The sequence below is a fragment of the Anabrus simplex genome, chromosome X (genome assembly GCF_040414725.1).
Source record: "Anabrus simplex isolate iqAnaSimp1 chromosome X, ASM4041472v1, whole genome shotgun sequence".
In the NCBI taxonomy this organism is placed as follows: Eukaryota; Metazoa; Arthropoda; class Insecta; order Orthoptera; family Tettigoniidae; genus Anabrus; species Anabrus simplex.
Genome location: NC_090279.1, coordinates 207,914,982 through 207,931,272, shown reverse-complemented (window position 1 = coordinate 207,931,272; position 16,291 = coordinate 207,914,982).

The following is a 16,291-nucleotide window of genomic DNA, read 5'->3' as shown; positions in this document are numbered from 1 at the left end:
AGAGCTTCACGTTTTTGGTCATAACTCAGAAAGTATTGGAGATATTAACACAAATTTTGAACTGTTATGAAGAGAAAACTTCAATTTTAATTGAAAAAGTAAATTGAAAAATCGCATTTTTGGTCGGTCAAAGGTGTCGGTTGCCGCTTAAACCCGGTATTTAGAGGCGCAAAATTGGCGTTAGGGCACGGAGTAAGAATTTGGGGAATTTTAAAGTTTTGAAAGTTCGATTGTTTGGTCGAAAACGCAGCATTTCAGTGACAAGTGTTGAGAAAACAGAACTGTTGATCAGCAAGCCGTCGTGAAAGAAGCCGGCAATAAACAATCTTTCCATTAGAGTTCTCGAATACCGTTGCCCTCCTGCCGTCTTTGAACAGCGAGACGTTCGATAAAGTGAAGAAGGGTTGTAACAAAAGACCTATTTTAAGGGTGGCAATAAAAAAACTCCACCGGGGCAATCGCTTTAAGGGTTGATCGTAGTGGTTGCGTATAGCATGCAAATTAGGGGAGGGGAGATGGTAGGAAGGAACCCAACAGGTTTCTCTAGATGCCCAGGAGATGCAAGAGAAAGAGAACGGAAAATAAAAAAGAATTGCGCAATACTTAAAACGATGATCGTATACTGTGATTGAGATGTTTACAGGCTTATTTTTCTAATGTAACATCGCCATAAAGGAAGAGAAATGATGCTATTCTGTGGAGGGAAAACACGTACGGGAACAATTTATTTATAAAAATGTATGAAATGTTTCATTTCGCCTTATCTAGAACGACATTACCAATGGATGACAATAAAAAGGATTCTGTAACCATTCTGAAATAATTGTATTCGTAAAAAGTGAAGATGTATAGGCGAAGTGCTGATGTCATATGATAGATGCCGTAGGGATCACCTTCAAAATCGTTAAAACTATTTATTCGAACCTTCGTTGACTGCCATAGATTTTAAAAGACGCTAGGACAAACGAAGAGAAATAAAATGCAGATGATGGATAAGGGGGAAATATATTTAATAATAATAATAGTCGATCTCAAAATTAGAAGTAAGGTTTTGAGCCTTAGGGGTTACCTCAAGATGTATTCTGGCTGTTATTTTGTTCTGGCAGTATGTTTTTTTTTTCCTTTTGCAATTTGTTTTACGTCGCATCGACACATATAGGTCTTATGGCGACGATGGCGTAGGAAAGGGCTACGAGAGGAAAAGAAGTGGCTCTGACCTTAATCAAGGCATAACTCCAGCATTTAACTGGTATGAACATGGAAAACCAAGTAAAACTATCTCCAGGGCTGCCGACAACGAGGTTTGAACCTACTGTCTCCCGAATGCAAGCTCACAGCGTAACTCGCTCGGAATACAGATAAAAAAAAACGGTAGGCCAAAGTAAGAAAAATGAAAGGAAATGCATATAATAATAATAATAATAATAATAATAATAATAATAATAATAATAATAACGGGCAAGTTGGCGGTGTAGTTAGAGGCGCGTAGCTGTGAGCTTGCATGCGGGAGACAATGGGTTCGAGCTCCACCTTCGGTAACCCTGAAGATGGGTTTCCGTGGTTTCCCATTTGCACACCAGGCAAATACTCAGGCTGTACCTTAATTAACACAACGGCCACATCCTTTCCACTCCTAGCCCTTTCCTATCCCATCGTCGCCATAAGACCTATCTGTGTCGGTGCGATGTAAAGGTACTTCTAAAAATAATCATATTTCACTTGAGTTTTATTTATTTATTTATTTATTTATTTATTTATTGTGAGCAAAAGAGGTCAAGGGGCCCAATTACAAATTTCACTATAATTGTTATTTTGACCTAAAAAAAGATAAAGAAACATGAACTAGAGTGTTCTTAAAATTGCTTAAAAAACAGTATTCTACTCTAATATTTCATTTGAGATCTTATAAATTGAATAATATTGTTTAACGCGTGTATGCCACTTTAATCCTTTAAATCTATGAAGTAAGGTAAATAATTTGTTTGTGATTTAATAATAATAATAATAATAATAATAATAATAATAATAATAATAATAATAATAATAATAATAATAATAATTAATAATAATAATAATAATTAATAATAATAATAATAATAATAATAATAATAATAATAATAATAATAATAATAATAATAATAATAGTACATTTATTGAGGCCTCATGACTCCAACTCCGCAAGTTCGATTCTGCATCAGTCTGGTGGTATCTGAAGTTACTCAAATACGTCAGCTTCGTGACACTTGATTTACCGGTAAATTAAAGAATTCCAGCAAGACAAAATCTGCACCTCAGTGTCTTCGAAATCAGTTAAAGTAGTTAATATAACGTAAAATAAATTTTATTATTATTAGAACCATTACATGATGGTTACGCTCGATAATGCGTCGAGTTCGGTTAGAATCCCATTCTTGGAGAAAAATGTTCACCATCAGAAAGTTGACCGGCAGGGTAGGGAAGGTGGTAATATTCAATTTAAAATCACTAAATTGCGTGCATAAGGGTCAGTTCCATTTTAAACGTCTCTGCTGTGTTCAAATATAGTGAGGACTCCTTGGTGTTATTCGACATGAGTAGGCTGCATGCCGACACCCGATTTCACACTCTCCCTATCTCATCATCATCATCCATATGCAGACACTCAGGTCAACAAATTGAAAGACCTGCATCAGGCGAGCCGAACATATTATTGGATATTCGTGCTACATAAAGCGATTAGATAAAGAAAATAAATTATTATTATTTTATTATTATTATTATTATTATTATTATTATTATTATTATTATTATTATTATTATTATTATTATTATTATTATTATTATTATTAAATTGATACTGACTCTTACAATTTTGATTGCAGGAGTTCCTTTTCGTTCTAAATTCTGCCCACACTGAAACAGATAATTCTTATGAAGACGGGGAGATAGGAAAGGCTAGGAATGGGAAGAAACCGACCGTGGCATTAATAAAGGTACAACAGTACAGCATTTGCCTGGTGTGAAAAAGGGAAACCACGGGAATTCATCTTCAGGGCTGCCGACAATGGTGTTTGAATCCACCATGTTCCGAATACTGGATACTGGCCGCACTTAAGCGACTGCAGCTATCGAGCTTGGTGCTAGATAAATACAATAATATATTATTATGATTTCAATTATCGCGGATCTTACTACTTTGACTACATTGGAAGTTTCAATTTGCTCTAGCCTCTGCCTAAGGAGAGATGGAAAAATACCGTATTCATCTAGAAATTACAATTTACAATTGCCCTTACGTCGCACCGTCCGGGTCTGTGGCTAAATGGTTAGCGCCCTGGCCTTTGGTCACAGGGGTCTCGGGTTCGATTCCCGACGGGGTCGGGAATTTTAACGATCATTGGTTAATTTCGCTGGCACGAGGGTTGGGTGTATGTGTCGTCTTCGACATCATTTCATCCTCATCACGACGCGCAAGTCGCGTACGGGCGTCAATTCAAAAGACCTGCACCTGGCGAGCCGAACATGTCCTTGGACACTCCCGGCACTAAAAGCCATACGCCATTTCATTTTTTACGTCGCACCGACACAGGTACGTCTTTTGGTGACGATGGGTTAGGAAAGGGCTAGTAGAGGGAAGGAAACGAAACGTGCGAAAATGGGAAACCACGGAAAATCATCTCACGGCTGTCGACAGTTGGGTTCGAACCCACTATCTCCCGAATGGAAGCTCACAGCTGCGTGTCCCCAACAAACAATTGCTATAATTTTATTCATTACTTATAACCAAGTAATACTGAAGAATAATGGCAGTAAGAAAATAGAAAAGGCTTATGGAAAGAGAGAAAACTGCTCCCAGGAGTTTCTCACAGTGGAGAACAATCAGCAGTCAAATCACGAACAAACAGTTAAACGTTCGTTGAAATAACAAAAGAAGCACGACCATTACTGATACACTTCAACCCATTTGTCAAAGGGGAGAAGAGACGCTACCAACAGTCAGAACATAAGAAGATCGATTACAAAACTAAGCCTCCTGTAACACAACGCCCCATATATTTATCTTCTTCCTATAGCGTACCTGTCTGCTGTCCGTAGTTCCAATGTATGTTAACGCCTCCTTACGTCTCTAACTACTCGCTGAATATTTCTGACAAAAAATGAAACAAAAAGTGTTGGGTTGGTAATTTCTGGGCAGGAAAACTGGTTCAATTATTACTGAGCGTCAACTGAAACGCGAGGAATATAATGGTTAATTATCTGTTAGAGGGAAGACTGTGTTTGTCGTACACGTAATTAAATGTATCACTTCACGATAATGTACCATAATAAGAGTTAAGTGTTATCTGTCAAAGATATGAGCCAATTAATATTTTAACGCACTTATTAGTTATTAAATTATGAGGCAGATTGTGTTAGTATCTGACTGCTTGCGTAATGTTGTGCTTATTAGACTCTCGCGAAGATTGTGAGATTACATCCGGGCACTGCTAGGAATTTAAGAATGGCCCAAGGTCTGAGCAAGCTCTGAATAAAAAAAACCCGCACATTTTCTACGCTACAAGGAAAATTATAGTATCATGGATATGATTTTCGGCTTAGAGGACGAGAGAGCGAGTACAGATTCTTATGACGTAAGAGGCGACTAAAAGGGGCGACGAAGGGATGATGAATTTGGAACTATGAGATGACCTGTGATTAATATCATTAATATCATGGGTCTGCATTACCTGTGACTAGTAACCGTTATGTGAGGAACATCGTGGGTCTGCGTTACCTGTGACTAGTACCATTATGTGTCTGGGTCTGCGAGTAGTACCATTATTATGAAAAACATTATTATGAAAAACACCATGACTACGTTACCTGTCATTAGTACCATTATGTGAGGAGCACCATGGGACTGCGATACCTGCCAGTTGTACCATTATTATGATAAACACCATGGGTCTGCGTTATCTGTGATTAGTACCTTTGTGTGACAAACATGGGTCTACGGTGCCTATGATTAGTACCATTATGTGAGGAACACCATGAGTTTGCGATAACTGCCAGTTGATTATTATGATAAACACCATGGGTTTGCGTGACCTGTGATTAGTATCACTATATGAAGAACACTATGGGTCTGTGTTATCTGTGATTAGTACCATTATTATGAGAAAAACCATGGATCTGCGTTACCTGTGAATAGTATCATTATGTGAGGAACACCATGGGTCTGCGATACCTGCCAGGTGTACCATTATTATGATAAACACCTTGGGTCTGCGTTACCTGTGAGTAGTATCATTATGTGAGGAACACCATGGGTCTGCGTTGCCTGTGAGTAGTATCATTATGTGAGGAACACCATGGGTCTGCGTTGCCTGTGATTAGTACCATTATGTGAGGAACACCATGGGTCTCCGATACCTGCCAGGTGAACCATTATTATGATAAACACCTTGGGTCTGCGTTACCTGTGATTAGCACCATTATGTTAGGAATGCCATAGGTCTGCGATACCTGACAGTTGTACCATTATTATCAGAAACACCATGCGTCTGTGTTACCTGTGATTAGAACTATTATGTTAGGAACATCATGGGTTAGCGTTTTAGGTTCTACTAGATCCTAAAACGAATAATGATGGAAAGTGACCAAGAATCCAAAACAATCAGTGGATTGAATTCACAATGCCTTTATTTTCTGAGATGTTGCTTGTTGTCAAAAGGAGTCCAAAATCCAGGTAACCGACCCCTCATAATGGTACTAATCACAAGTAATGTAGACCTATGGTATCCCTCATATATACCTCCTGTGGGTGGGGGACGCAGACGAAAAATACACCCACCGTATCCCCTGCCTGTCGTAAGAGGCGACTAAAAAGGGCGACCAAGGGATGATTAAATTAGAACCATGAGACTACTTGTGAGTAGTAGTATCATGCTAGGAACAATGACAATTTAAAAGTCGAAAACTCATCAACTGACCTGAATTCAAACCATGATGATGAAGATTTAATGGATGAATATGAAGTTAAAATAATCAGTGGATCCGACCCGCAATGCCTCACCTAGACAGAAACTGTCTTAAACAATAGTACATACTGACCAAGGGGCTGCTTCCAAATCACTATCGTGAATCTATGATGCTTATTGTATAAGTGGGTCCAAAATCTAGGTCAACCGCCCCTCATAATGGTACTTATCGCCAGGAAAATAAGAACCATGGTATATCTGATGTAGCGGTATTAATCATGAGTAACGTAGACTTACGGTGTCGCATATTTTGTGGTACTACTCACAGGTAATGTAATACGCACAGGTAACGCAGACCTATGGTGTTTCTCACATTACGGCGCCACTTACAGGCAACGCAAACCTATGGTGTTCCTCACATAGGTGTACTAATCACACTGACTCGTATTATCCCGTGGTGTTCCTCAAATACTGGGTACTAATCGCAGGCAACGCTCAGGCCCGTGGTGTTTCTCACAATGGGTCTAATCACAGGCAACGTAAGCCCGTGGTGTTCCGGATATAGTGGTACTAATCACGGGCACTGTAAAATCCCTACTGATTCACCCTCTGTCGATACCAATCACAAACCTATTGTGTACCTAACATAGTGGTATTACTCGCAAGTAGTGGCGACCCACGGGGTTTCTTGCATGATGGTGAAAATTAGAAGTAGTCTCATGGTTCTAATTTAATCATCCCTTGGTCACCTCTTTTAGTCGCCTCTTACGACAGGCAGGGTATACCGTGGGTGTATTCTTCGTCTGCGTCCCCCCACCATGGGTATACATTAACTGTGATTAGTGCCATTATGAGGGGCGGGTGACCTGGATTTTGGACCCCTTTCGACAACAAGCAGCATCGCAGAAAATAAGGCATTGTGAATTGAATCCACTGATAGTTTTGGATTCGTGGTCACATTTCTCATTCGTTTTAGATTCTAATTTGTGGATATATTTTGAAGTTTTAATTATCGTTTCATTTCGTTACACTTCGTACCGTTAGGGGCATATGACCTAGTTGTTATTCTCCTTTAAATAACAAACATCATCCTCATCCCTCTGACGACGTGCAGGGGATACAAATAATGTATTCTTTGACTTCCAACCACAGGGGCAGAAAAGAGTTCCGATTGATCGAAAGAAAATTGATTGATTGTATTCACAAAATATCCATTATGGTCCTTTGTTGTGATAAAATGAAATACATTCTAGACGTCGTAAATATAATACTAATATAAAAAAGCAATGTCATCTCCGTACAGTTCAAAAAGGCACTTAGAGGGGTGGAAGGTAAAGGCTTCCAATCCGTGCCCTCGGTACTTGATGGTGTATAGTGGTTAGCTCTACATCCGGCCATGTTTGCTTCAAGGAATGAACCCGGTACTCATTTTTTGTGTAGGCTGAGTGAACCTCAGGGCCATGTGCATCTTCGGAAGTGGATATATCGTTTCTTTAATTTTTCGACTTCATGACATGGAATCGAACCTGTGTCCGTCCGGGTGAACAAAGCACACCTTTCTCGCCTCGGCCTGGCAGCTCTATAAAATTATTATTTTTATCGTCATTATTAACCAGCGCTATGGTGTAGATGTAGCGTGTCTGTATCTTATTCCAAGGCCCTGAGTTCGTTTTCCGGACAGTTCAAGGATGTAATTCTGGACTGGGTAGCAGAACGTGGTTCACTTGATACAAGCTCTTAGTTACAGGAAGAAAGCACACAGTGAGAAGATGACGCTACTGACCGAGTGTACATAGACAACATTGGTAGCAGAACGTAGTTCACTTGATACAAGCTCTTAGTTACAGGAAGAAAGCGCACAGTGAGAAGATGACGCTACTGACCTAGTGTACATAGACAACACTGGTAGCAGAACGTGGTTCACTTGATACAAGCTCTCAGTTACAGGAAGAAAGCGCACAGTGAGAAGATGACGCTATTGACCTAGTGTACATAGACAACATTGGTAGCAGAACGTGGTTCACTTGATACAAGCTCTTAGTTATAGGAAGAAAGCGCACAGTGAGAAGATGACGCTATTGACCTGGTGTACATAGACAACATTGGTAGCAGAACGTGGTTCACTTGATACAAGCTCTTAGTTACAGGAAGGAAGCGCACAGTGAGAAGATGACGCTACTGACCTGGCATACGAGTACATGGACGAACACTGGTTGTCATGGTTACAATGGTGTGGGGTAATTGATGATGGTAATTTCAGATTGTGATGGTGATTATTGTTTTGAAACGAAGTACAACTGAGCAATTATCCTCTACTAATACAATTCAGAGAGAAAATATAGAAGGGATCCGATAATTCGAAATATTAGGTATCGTCCAAAGAAATACAAGGATCATGAAAGGCGTAACAATTAAAGACTCTCTAAGGATTCCACAATTAACAACGTCGGGTTCGGAAAGGAAAGAGAGTTGACCAAGGGAGGTCGGAATCCACCAGAATCCACTAAGCTACCAGAGTCGTAAACATGGCCCTTTGGTCCTCGATGAATTAAGATAATACACTGGTGGAGAAAATATCCGAACACCATGGGATAAGGAATGTAGAACACGGAAGTTTAGGCAATATATTTGTCGAGGTAACATATTTAATTGATTAAAGGTACAAGATTACAGGTTAATATCCGCGCGAAAAAAACAACCGCAAATATGCTATGCTTGCCCATTAATAACCGGTGTAATCGCCTGACTGTTTAATGCAGGCTTCCAAACGTGCATTCATTGTGTCGTACAGGTGCCGGATGCCAGCTTGTGGAGTTCCATGTCTGTTGCAGCTGATCAGTCTACACAGGAACGGTTAATGCCGGTTGTGGATAACGCTGGAGTCGTCGTCCAATGATGTCCCATAGGTGCTCGATTTGGGACAGATGGGGGGATCGAGCAGGCCAAGGCAACATGTCGACACTCTGTAGAGCACATTGGGTTACAACAGCGGCATGAGAATGCTATTCATGAATGGCAGCACAACAGGTCGGATCACCAGACGGGGGTACACATCTGCAGTCAGGGTGGGTCGGATAACCACAAGAGTGCTCCTCCTGTCATAGGAAATTGCTCCCCAGTCCAGAACTCTGGGTGTAGGTCCAGTGTGCCGACGCCACTGACAAGTGGAATGCAGGCGCTCACCTGGCCTCCTTATAACCAACACACGGCCATCATTGGCACCAAGGCAGAACCAGCTTTCATCGGAAAACGCAACGGACTTCCACTCCATCCTCCAATGAGCTCTCGCTTGACCCGACTAAGTCGCAGACGGCTGTGGTTTGCGGTAAGTGGAATGCACGCCGAAGGGTGGTCGGCTCGGAGCCGTCCTTTAAGTAACAGATTTCGAACATTTCGTTGCGTCAATGTGGTGTCAACTGCCGCGCGAATTGCTGCTGCAGACGCAGTCCAGTGCGCCACAGCCATACGCCGAATACGGCGGTCCTCCCTCTCGGTGGTGCCATAGGAACGTCCGGAGTCCGGTCTTCTTGCGAACGTATCTTCTCGTGACTACTGCTACTAGCAAGCATGCGCAGTGGAGACATTCTTGCCAAATCGTTATGCAATCGCGCGGAAGGAATATCCACCTTCACGTTGCCCTATTATACGGCCTCGTTCAACCGCAGTGCGGTGTTGAAACCGGCCTCTTCGTTATCACAAAGCCATTCTTGACCCATTCACAGTCACGCCGTCCAATCTCACAGGTAACTATCGCTCTCACACAGTATTTAAAGCAAACGTGACGTGCAACGTCATGCGGCCGCTACTAGCGCCTCTCTAATGCGATTTGCGGGAAATGTGTATCAAGGTCATCTTTCAGATGTATAAACACGCCTACCAACGTTCTTTAATCCAGCACAACTTCTTCTCTGCGTTTGGATATTTTATTCTGCAGTGTATGACCTTTATGCTATACTGTGGTGTATGCAATATTTATATGTTATAAATGGAAAACCTGTACATTAGTACTGTGATGGCGGGAGATAAAACTTGAGCTGGGGATACATAGACATCATTTTCACGGAGCTGCAATCTGGCAGAGAAACGATTAAAGAAGGTTAAGTTTGGTTTTCGCTGACTCATAATCTCTCTGACTACTCTTGTCTACATTACTATGAAGCGGATTTCAACCAATCAGAGACACTTTCTAATAAACAGTACGGTAAAGTATCATTTTCCGAATTGTCTTGAGTATGGAAAGAAGGTAATTACGTCATTGTATGAAATGAAACCATTTTCACCATTAGAATATCGTACGGCAGGGTAGGAGATATGTTATTATGCAATTTCTGATCAAAAGAATGCGTATCAAATCTCTCTACAGCTGTCGTATGGAGTGAGGGCATATAAAGTTGTTGATGATCGACGTCCTTCTGACCCTTCTGCCATCAGGTCAAAGCAAGGGCTGCAGTGTCATAGAGTTTGGTTTGCTTTGGTGCCTATAACTGAGGTGTGCTTGGGGATAACGATGTAAGTGCCAGGAGGGGGGGTCTCATTTTCGGGTTTTTCCTTTAACACATTCTATGTTATCTTCCTAAAACTGTTGAAACAGGCGCAATTACCAAGCATTCGCATGTAGTTATCACTAATTCCTAAAAAATGTGCGCCAGGTGTATATACAAGATAGTTTCCGAGCCTACTAAAAGATATAAGTGCCATCTACATGGATTACCTGTTGTTGCTAGTGTATTATTATCTTTTACTTTTGAAATCTGGATTGATAGCTTGATTTTCTTCTCTCAGGTGTACAAGTTAAGCCTTGACCAGATCCTTTGGTGTAATTTGACAGGTTTGCGTAATGCGCCTAAACAGAGTTTCAAATTCTCCTTATCCTATCGTCATCATCACACTACAGTTATTATAGTCAACCCAGATACGCATACACTCGCGTGCTGATCGTCGCCCCTGAAGCAAAGGCTAACGAACTTTTTGAACAAAGATTGTGCTCACAAATAAATGAAAATCGCAAAGAACCCTTTATCACTACCAATGGACTTGTATCCACCTGCCTGAGTATTAGAACACACATAAACAGGTCATGATCGTGGTTTGGCTGTGGGAAGATAACCATTCTAATTGAAAATTTTTGGAGGGATGCTGTTTCAGGTATCGGAGAGTTTCATTTTCAATCAGATCAACAACACACGTCAAATATCAATTTTCCACCTATTGTTTTTTTTTTTGCTAGTTGCTTTACGTCGCACCGACAAAGATAGGTCTTATGGCGACGATGGGACAGGAAAGGGCTAGAAGTGGGAAGGAAGCGGCCGTGGCCTTAATTAAGGTACAGCCCCAGCATTTGCCTGGTGTGAAAAAGGGAAACCACGGAAAACCATATTCAGGGCTGCCGACAGTGGGATTCGAACCTACTATCTCCCGAATACTGGATACTGGCCCCACTTAAGCGACTGCAGCTATCGAGCTCGGTCTATTGTTATTTATGGAAGTATATTTATTTTGGTATCTTCTATAATACCTTGGATTTTGAATATTGGTTGTTGTCTTCTCTAGCATCGTATCTTCTCGAATTTATTATCACATTAAACATTTATAACTCTGTGTCTATTTAATATGTTGGCTGTGTAGAGTTTCATTCAATACGAAGATACAATTTTCCTTCAAACACGTAACGAACAAGATATAAGGACGAAATATGAACCATATAGAAATGTAAGATGTTGTAAAATATCTCTAGAGGAATACAAGGAATTGTTATGTAACTTATGTTAAAATCCCTCGAAGGCATTGAACACAAAAGCATTTCATTCCCTTCATGGCCCCCGGCAATTACTCGTGCTGCCGCTATTGCATGTGAGAACGTCTCAGCAGGCCTTGCTTGATATAGAAAGAAACAGTACAATGATCATAATGTTCTGAATACTCTGCTGTACGTATTTTTAAATTGTGAGAAAAGAAACATGTATAGGCTGAAATTGGTTCCTTTCACTGTGGGGTTCGCCATTGTGAACGGTCATACGAATGACTCTAATATTTTTACGTACATTTTCTTTAGTTGTATTGTTTCTAGGCCCTTTTCTTCTCCTTGAAATGGAAAGTGAGTTGTGGTATCACCGTCGTATGTATAACAATGTTTTACTGTAATCCAACATTTTGAAATTTACTTTCTACTGTTTGAAAATGATTCCTTAATTTAGAATATTCAGTTATTTGGTCTTGTACATTCGTTGCATTTAATATTTCATCAGATTTAACTATTTTCGAAATATAATTCACCTCGTAGATAGATACCCACTCTGTGGATACCCACAAAAAAACATTTATTGGGTCGATGCATTAGTTCGTAGGGTTCTTATATTTTATATTATTTTACAGTCACTGTCAGGTACTGTAACCCACAATCACAATCACTCACTGATGTATTCACCTCCACCCTCCTTCTGCCAACGTCCAGGTAGCAGTTGATTGCCTCGCCTGCAGAACGGTTTTGGTTTGACTGGAAGAAATCTGTTAGCCACTGATCAAAATAAGCTTCGTCAGGAAACACTTGCCCTTGAATGTGGTTAAGAAAGAGAGCGGAAATGATGGACATCTGAGGGGGGCAAGGTCAGGAGAATACGGAGGATGAAGAAGAGGTTCCCAGCCAAGTTCAGCAACCACACCTTTGGTCAGTTGCGCTATATCGCTATATGCGGACGAGCGTTATCATTGAGCAATAAGACTGGCTGTTGTCTTTTGTTGTCAATAGCAATGGCAAGCCGTCTTAGCTGGTCACTATTCACACCAAAGGTAATCGTTACGTTTTTCGGAAGAAGTTCATGGCGAAGAATACCATCTTTGTTCCTCCAAGCACACAACATGATTTTCTGTGGATGAGCACTATCCTTGTCACGGGGAGTTGCTTTTCTTTGATGGGCTGAGCCTCTCTTCATGTTGACATACAGGCTCCATTTCTCGTCACCGGTGACAAAGTTCGAAAGGAATGCTTCGTGCCTATCGCAAGCCAACCGGTGCCAGGCAAGCAATGACGAACAGATGTTTACGCGTTGATTGTTGTTACTGTCACTTAGCACATGTGGTACCCATATACCCAATTTCTGTACCTTACCCATCGAATGCAAATGGCGTGCAATAGTTGACTGATCACTTTCAAAAACTTGCGCCGTTTCCCGCGTTGTTTGACGACCATTCTCATGAAGCAACTCAGAAAGCGATTTTCACCAAAATCTGAAGGTCTTCCAGAACGCGGATCATCAGACAAGTCACACTGTCCTGCTTGAAAAAGGGAAAACCATTTTTGCTTCATTACAGTACACTTCACAAATTGTTCTCGCAGCTCCTGCTGCACTGGATCCTCGGTTAAACTCAGAGAGTCAAATGTTTCGGAAATGCTAACTTTTCTCAACTTGACATTCCATATCCGTTTATCTGAAATATACACAAATAATACGTTCACAATCAAGGAAACCTGGGTTTCACAACATACAAACTCCGAACTCAGTTTAAACAACGGAATAACAATAAGCGATCTCTTCACGCCGCATTGTTGCCAACCCAAAGAAATACCGCACGAACTTATGCATCGATCTAATATAATAAAATAGGGATGTACTGAAACACTACCGATAGATGTCTCACGTGTAGTACCCGGTATGCGCTTGTCGATCGTCATTTGTTTGTATGTGTTTTTAATGGAAGTTACCTAGTTAAATGCTGAAGTTAAAGATTTAATATATCGTTACGACAACAAAGACGACAAGAAAATTGTGATGCCTGACTATTGCGTGTCCCAATGTCCCAAAATCAAGGTCGACCGTATTCATACCATCAGTTTCCTAAGCAAGATGCTTTCCGTAAAAAGTGGTTGCATGCGATTCGTAGGCAGGACCTACGAAATAAAAATATGACTCCTAATATCAATTCTGCTCGAAACATTTTACAGTTGAAGATTATGTCATTACAGAAACTGGTAAGTAAGCTAATTAGTACTAATTAAGAAATAATTTTATAATAAAGTAGTACATTCTTACAAGTTAATATGACCTATTTCAATAATTTTAGGTGAAAGACGAAGACTTAAGGAGAACACTGTACCTTCGGTATTTTCATGGTGTGGTACCGGTACTTAGGAAATAACTCCGAGAGCAAGAAGATATAGAAGTAGGAAAACAGCTATAACACCGCGTGCGGTACGGTACCCTATATCACACAGTGACCTATAATTTGACACTGGAGCACCATCAATTTCAGACTTCCTGAAAAGGAAATAACTCATTTCTTTCAAATTTGAAATTTTTATACCGGTATTTATCTTATGGTCCGAAACAAGATCCTGAAACTCGTGCGCTACACGGAGATGAAGTTCAGTCGTACTGAATGTAGCCCCAGGCACTGCTGTCACACCAATGTCGTGCCTTATGTACGCCTATAACCGACCAAGAAAAGAAAAAAATACCGTATTAGGAATGTTTTCAAACTGCTGTTTGTACTTGAATTAAATCTTAACAAAAACGCTAAAAGGAGTTGCTGCATTTATTCCTTACTGGTACCTTTCAGTCAACTCTTGCATTTTCCGGATACTTTATCGCCCCTTTTCTTTAATTCTGCTTCCAAATCCGCAATCGTCATTGCACGTATACCATTTCCCGTCTTGTTGAAAACGTTAGCAGAATATGGTAACTCCATTTTAATGCATTTAAAGCAAAAATTTCGTCTCGATGATTGCAAATGTAGGAATACTCCATATAACTCTCATGTAAAACAATCGAGCAGCGGAAAGCGCATACCGGGTATTACCATTACGCTGCCTAGCGGACAAGTTTTGCGTGATACATCCCTATTGTTTTGCAGCCAATGATCATAATAAATAAACAATACATCTAAGCTTTCTCGTAATGACACTTTGCAATGTGCAGGACGTCGTGCTGAGAAAAGGTAATTTGGTAGGCCAAGGCGTGTCACGGATTTGGTACTTACTTACTTAGTTATTTTCTTACTTATTTATTTTCTTACTTACTTAATTACTTAATTAAGTACTTATTTAATTACTTACTTATTTAATTAATTAATTACTTACTTAATTAAGTACTTATTTAAGTACTTACTTACTTACTTACTTACTTACTTACTTACTTACTTACTTACTTACTTAATTAGTACTTATTTAATTACTTACTTACTTAATTACTTACTTAATTAAGTACTTATTTAATTACTTACTTACTTACTTAATTAAGTACTTATTTAATTACTTACTTACTTACTTAATTACTTACTTATTTACTTACCTACTTACTTACTTACTTACTTACTTATTTACTTACTTACTTACTTACTTACTTATTTAATTAATTAATTAAATTACTTTCTTCTTTTCTTACGTATTTATTTGCTTCCTTCCTTGCTTATTTACTTACTTATATACTTCTTTGCTTACATTCTTGCTTTCTTTATTACTTACTTGCATATTTCCCTACTTATTTAGTTGATTACTTGGTTTCTTCCTTTCTTAGTTATCTATTTCCTTCCATTCTTCCTTCCTTCCTTCCTTCCTTCCTTCCTTCCTTCCTTCCTTCCTTACTTACCGTGTCCAGGTCAGATACAACGTTTCCACCATTTAGTGACAGAGGCCACTATGTTGTGCAGTATTCAATAAGTTTCCCACGCACAAGAAGATCTGATGAAACAGATAAACAGACACAAAAATTAAATACCACATGAACACGTAGTAAGACGCAAAAGATTGCACGCAAGTTTAATTTACTTTTTATAGATTAACACTATTTTCTTTCAATATGTAACGTAATGAGAAACTGCAAAAAAAAAAAAAAACATGTAACTAAAATCGTTTCAGCTGCCACCAATTCAAACGGTTTGATTCGTTATGCATGCATAAGATATTTGTTTGTTAATGTAAGGAGATTGGTTCTAGTACATACAATAAAAGCAGTGTCATGGCAGGGGTTAGTCATTCATTATGCAAATCTATTCTAATTGTGTATATGTATGTGAATAGCAAAGAGGGCAGGACATACAACCTAACTAATTATACACGAGAAGAGAAATGCCCAGTTGATGGGGAGGAGAATATTCGTCATTATTTAAATAAGTGGTGAGAATCGATCACCTATCTTCTTGAATCGGCAATGTTTCCTTCAGCTGAGTGTGTTGTATTTTTATTTTATTTTTGGAATAAATAAAGATGCAGATAATACAGGAACAATAATGAGTCTGCGGCACGCGATGAGGTTATAAAGAGGCAGGTTGAGTGTTAGAGGCGATACTTGCTAAGACGCAGTGTCACACATCTTTAATATTATCACCACGCCCTGATGTTTCCATCGCGTTAGGTTGAG